This window comes from Pteropus alecto, unplaced genomic scaffold (genome assembly GCF_000325575.1).
Source record: "Pteropus alecto unplaced genomic scaffold, ASM32557v1 scaffold276, whole genome shotgun sequence".
In the NCBI taxonomy this organism is placed as follows: Eukaryota; Metazoa; Chordata; class Mammalia; order Chiroptera; family Pteropodidae; genus Pteropus; species Pteropus alecto.
In genome coordinates this window covers 6539829-6546169 of record NW_006438074.1, presented here as the reverse complement: position 1 = coordinate 6546169, position 6341 = coordinate 6539829, and the positions used below count along the sequence as shown (strand labels likewise).

The 6341-nt window shown below is 35.1% G+C and overlaps 1 protein-coding gene across 1 annotated transcript in view; it reads right to left on the bottom strand.

The window, feature by feature from the left end:
• The window catches only part of EXD2 (exonuclease 3'-5' domain containing 2), a 37986-nt gene that overhangs the window by 13935 nt on the left and 17710 nt on the right, over nucleotides 1–6341 (bottom strand). The window lies entirely within an intron of this gene.

The window sequence follows — 6341 nt, the reverse complement described above, 5'->3', positions numbered from 1 at the left end:
ATATATTTTTTTTTTTAAACATATAGTGAGCATAAGCTAGGATTCTTATATATTAAGAAATGAAAATAACTTTATGTATTAACTGATCTAGTTTTAATCTTTTTGAGGTAATAAATAAGTTGGAGAAAATGCTAAAAGTTAAGGAAGTTATTCCCAGAAAATTTTACATTAATTAAAGGTTCCCTAAAGCTATCCATGGATACCAGGCTAAATATCTGATAAATTCCAATCCTCATTTTTCAGGAGAGGAAATTTAAGGTCTACTACGTACAGGTGAAGAAGTTTGCCTAAACATGGAGAGATCATGGCAAAGTCAGGACTAGAACCTAAATTTCCCAATCTCTAGAACAGTAGTTCTCAACCAAGATTGATTTTGTACCCCCACCCCAGGACATTAGGCAATACCTGGAGAAATCTTTGTAGTCACAACTTGGGGAAGAGTGCACTGGTATCTTAGTAGTCAGAGGCCAGAATGCTGCTAAACACCCTACAGTGTACAGGATTGCCCCTGCCAACAAAGAATCATCTATTCAAAACGTTAACAGTGGGAACCCTGCTCTAGGCAACGGAATTCTCTCAACACCACAGTATGGGTATTGTAGGCATTGAACTGGGCGTCACTGAGGATATAAAGTTATACAAGAGATGGAACCTGGGGAGTACAATACACATGAGCTCATGTCCTCAGAAATTGCATGGTAAATACCAAAGGAACAGTTCAAACAAAGTGCTACGAGTAATTGGGGGAAGGATATTTCACTGTTAAAGTAACCAAAATCACAGAGAAGAAATAGTCAAGATCACGAAGAATCGTTGTTAAAAAGAAAAATTCAGGAGGGCCTCTGCCCTCCATTCAACCTCAGTGCTAAGTAAAATCATGGTTTAACTCACAAAAGTGTTAGGACTTCCCTTCTCAGGCACTACTTTTCAATGAGGGCTATTTCCATATCCTCAAATGAAAGCATGTCAGTGTGATCTCTAATGTGTCTATTTCTTGGGACTCAGTCGAGGTCAAAAAGACCTGCAAGAAACTGACTACTGGGTCCTGTTCTATCATAATTCATCTGGATGTGGCCGAATTGACTTTTTTCTTATTAATAAGTAATTCCCTCCCTCTTTAATACCAGCTCTAAGAAAAAGCTATAAATCTCCACTTCTAATATTTAGCACTGCTAATTTGACATAATATTCACTGCAAATTCCTACGCTGGATCTTTGTACATCTTTTCAGTTGGGTTCCATTGTCCAAAATACATTAAGTAAGTAACTAGATAGGTGAACAGATAGATAAATTGTCTTTTTAATGCTGACTCTGGATTGTGCTTAAGATCCGCTGTATTATAATTACGGTTTTCCCACTAGAAATCCAAATGTTTATGATTCTAACAGGTACTCAATTTATACTGGATGTATAAATGGAAGAATAATGCTTCTAGCAGAGTTAATTTGGCTTAAAGAATAAGCTGTGTAGTCTTTATTTCTCATATTTCCCCCTTTTGCTTTTTAACATCTTTTTGCCCTGATATCACTTACTACTCAAGGAAAATAAGGGCTTACTAATGTTATAAGCAGGGTTCTTAAACGTCCAGAACTGATAAAATCTTCTGGAAAAGCCAGTGATTCTTTAAATGACCCCATGGTGGCAGCAGAGAGTAGAGAATGATCTGGTACCATGTTCTGGGCTGAAAACAAGTTAACTAATGAGCATCCCTAGTCTGTGGCATTTATTTATCATTTAAATTTAGACCATGGCTTTGAGACAGGAATGAGTTTGTCCTGTTCAAGCAACAGAGTGAAGGCCCAATGAGGCTGGAAAGTAATGAGAAGGTTGAGATGAGAACAGGAGACAAAATCGGATGTTGAGAGAAGACAGAGCATGGAAGTTCTTAAGAACATGTAACTAAGACATCTTTATTGGAAGCAGTGGAAGATTTTAAGCAGAGGACTGCCAGAATCTGATGTGCATTTTTCAAAGATCACTTTGGTTACTACAAAAGAATGGATTGTAGGAGCACAAGAATCCAAGCAGGGAGGCCAGTCAGGAGGCTATTGCAAAGGTCCAGAAGGGATATGAGAGGCCTGGACTAGAAAGTCACCGATATGTAGAGAAATAGATGGATGCAAAATCTCTTTTGGAGATAGCACTGGTAATACTTCCTAAATGGGAAGGCAAGCAGTAATAGTAAGGAAAAGGGAGTGGACCTCAGACAAGCCTGAAGCCTGGGCCTGCAGAAGAATGCTCTTGGGAAAATGACCTTCACTTCATTCAATATTTATTGCACCAATTATTTGCACCTGTTAAGCAAGGATGTCTGTAGCCAGAAACGCCAGAAAAAAAATCAGGCATGAGTCAGGGGCCAGAAACATATTTAGCATTTCCATCCCTACGTCCTCAGGAGAAAGGCAAAACAATAGTTTCTAAAACATGGCAGAATCCTTATTTTGTACAGGTGATTTATCCATAGTTGTACATCACCATAGGTAATTCAGAGGGATCTGGAAACCCATACCTCTGTCTGGTAGCATGCTGTGTTGTTTCCCAGTTTCTATAACCACTTTTTTGAATTTCCATATATTTTGCCATTAAAGAAATTTAACATACTATAACTGCCTGTTTGTGTCTTGACTTTCAATCATATCACTCTGTTTGACAACCCTTAGGGGGAAGTATGTCTCCCCAATTTTAATCTTAAAGGTGGAGACCAGGGATAATATAGGTTTGAGAAGAAAAATCGAGAGTTCTGTTAGGAACATGTTAAGTTTGGGATGACTATTAGACATTCAAAGGGAGATGTCAAGTAGGCAGATGGACATAAAAGGCTGGAGTTCTACTTTTGAGAGTCATTAGCATATCAATTATATTTAAAACTATAAAAAATTAGATGAAATCACAAAAAAAATAAAATAAAAATAGAACTACCAGATGACCCAGTAATTCCACTTCTGGGTATTTACCCAAAGAAAATGAAAACACTAATTTGAAAAAATAATATGCACCCCTATGTTAACTGCAGCATTATTTACAATAGCCAAGATATGGAAGCAAGATGCTCATCGATAGATGAATAAAGAAGACATGAGATATACATACACACACACAATGAAATATTACTCAGCAATAAAAAAGAATGAAATCTTGCCATCTGTGACAACACGGCTGGACCTAAAGGGGGTTATGCCAAGTGAAATAAGTCAGACAGAGAAAAGACAAATACTGTATTTCACTTATATGTGGAATCTGAAAAAAAAATGAACCAACAAAACAAAAACAGACTTAGATATACAGACAAATTATGGTTGCCAGAGGGGAGGGGATGGGAGGATGGGTGAAAAAGGTGAAAGAGAATAAAAGGTACAAACATTCAGTTATAAATAAATAAGTCACAGAGATATAGTAAACAGCACAGGGAATATAACCAATAATATCATAATAACTTTGCATGGTGATATCATAAGGTATATAAATACTGAATCACTATGTTGTACACCTAAAATTAATATAATATTGTATTTTATAATAAAAAATTTTTTTTAAACAAATTGATTCTCCAAAAAAAAAAAAGATGAGATCACTTAGAAAAAAGAATGTAAATTAGATGACAAACAGTAATGATCCATGGATCCATCTGCTGACCCATAGACATGTTTACTTTGTCTCCACAGTTAAAAACTTGTGCCAGAATTTTAAAATTAATAGAACTCACATTTTAAAAAATCTATATTCCAAGTTTCTTCTTAAAGAACTGAACAACGTGGCAACACTTGGCTTGACTTGTATAGCAGGTTCCCCATTTATATAAGGCATGAATTCTCTAATTCACCATGATATCCTCTCAACACTGAAGCCAACTGTCATTTCCCATTTATCATTGTATTCGTACACCACTATTTTTCTAATACAAATAAATATTCATCAGGATCCGTGTCTCTATCAAAACTAGGGAAATGAAAGATCATAAAGGCATTGTGTTTAAAGAATAATAGGGAAGAAGCACATTTATTTATGAAATTTAAGAATATTTCTATGCATTTAAAAATGCAATCACTCTACATCATTCATTCGCATTTCCTATCTGGACCTTGTAGGAATCTTGAGTTTGCAATCCCTGGGGGTGGATACAGAAGAGAACAAGTCTGAGCCATGTCAATATTTAGATATCAGGTAGACGGGGGATCAGAAAAGGTAAAAGAGGAAAGAACAGTAAGATAGGAGATAGGAGAATATGAGGGCATGAAAGCTAAGAAGAGAATGTCTTGCGTAGGAATTGTGCAGATGCTTTTGAAAGCTAGAATAATGAGTCCAAATAAGTGTCTGCTGGATCAGAAAACAAGAAAGCCATCAAGTTGATCAGTCACAGTGGAGTAGTATGATAGGATGTCAGATTAAAGTAGGCTGAAAAATAGAGAACAGCAAATTATACCCAAGCGACTAGAAGAAATAATAAAGAGCAGAAATCAGTGAAATAGAACATATACAATAAAGGAGATCAACAAAGCCAGAAGTTGGTTCTTTGAAAAGACTAATAAAACTAATAAACCCATGGAAAGGGTAATCAAGAAAAAGAGCAGCACAAATAAGCAAGAATGTCAAGAATGAAAAAGCGGCCATCCCTACATATCCATCACACAGGAAAAAACTGTCAGAGGATATTATAAACAGGTTTATGCCTATAATTTAAATTTTTGAGAAGACAGATTTAGCTGAAAAATAGAATTTATCAAACAGACATGAAGAAATAGAAAATATGAATAGCCTGAACACTATTAAAGAAATTGTATCCCTAATTCAAAACTTCCCTTAAAAGAAAACTCCAGATGACTTCACTAGTAGATTCTAATCAAACATTTAAGGAAAAAGAATGACAGACAGTCTTACATAAACTCTTCCAGGGAACACAAAGATAAGGAACAGCCCTAACTCATATGAGGCCAGCATAACTTTTTTATCAAAATCTGAAAAGGTCATTTCTAGAAAGGAAAATGATAAGCCAATATGACTCACGAACATAGATTTTTTTCAAAAAAATCCTCTAAAAGTCATTAGCAAAATGAATTCAGCAATGTATCAAAAGAATAAAACATCATGACCAAGTTGGATTTATTCCAGATAGTCAAAAATTAATGTATTTCACAACAGAAGAAAAACTACAGTCATCTCAAGAAATGCAGAAAAAGCACTTGATAAAATTCACCAACCATTTATGATTTTTAAAAAAACCTTTTAACCAACCAAGAATAGAACTGAACGTATTTGCATACCCAATAATAAGGACAATGTGTTTGTTGCAGCATTCTCTGTAAGAGCCCCAAACTGTAAACAACCCAAATGCCCATCGATTTTAGAATGGATGAATAAATTGTGATATATTTATACAATAGCAATGAGTCACAGTCACATACAACATAGATCTCACAAACATAAAGTTGAGCAAAAGAAGTCCAACACAAAAGAATTCATACTTGATAGTTTTGTTTACCTTAAATTTAAAAAGCAGGCAAAACTAAATTACAGTGTATGCTTGAGTAGTAAAAGTATAAAGAAACAAGAAAGTAAATATCATGAAATCAGGATAATGACAATCCTTAGAGGGAAGGCAAGGGAAATGATTACAAGGGGAGTTTCTGAGGTACTAGCAATCTTGTTTCTTGACGTAGTTTTGAGATACACTGCTGTTCTCTTAAGATCATTTTACTGTTAATTTTTGTTTCAGGAACTTTTTTTTTGTCTTTATTAAAATATAATAGACAATTAGTCGCTTGTATTTACATTGTACAACTCAATGAGTTTTTTTCACTTATAGTTGGTATACAATAATATACCAATTTCAGTTGTATAGCATAGTGATCAGAGATCCACATAACTCGCAAAGTGATCACCCCACTAAATCTAGTACCCTTCTTCCCCCTTACATATTTATTACATTATTAACCATCTTCCCCAAGCTACACTTTACCATGTCTATTCTGCAACTACCCATTTGTACCTCTTAATCTCTTTGCCTTTTTTTGACCCTCAACCCGCATCCTATCGAGTATACTTCTAAACATTCTCTGTATCAATGTTTATTTCTGCTTTTGTTGTTGTTGTTTATTTTGTTCTTTAGATTCCACATGTACATAAAATCATGTGATATTTGTCTTTCTCTACCCAACCCATTTCATTCAACACAATACCCTCTAGGTCCATCAGGGCAATATCTTTTTCCATCCCCTTCCTTTGAGTCTGGTGTGTCTTTTAATCTGAAGTGGGTCTCTTGTAGGCAGCATATGTAGGGATCTTGTTTTCTTATCCATTCAGCCACTCTATCTTTTGATTGAGTACTTAATTCTTTTTTATTTTT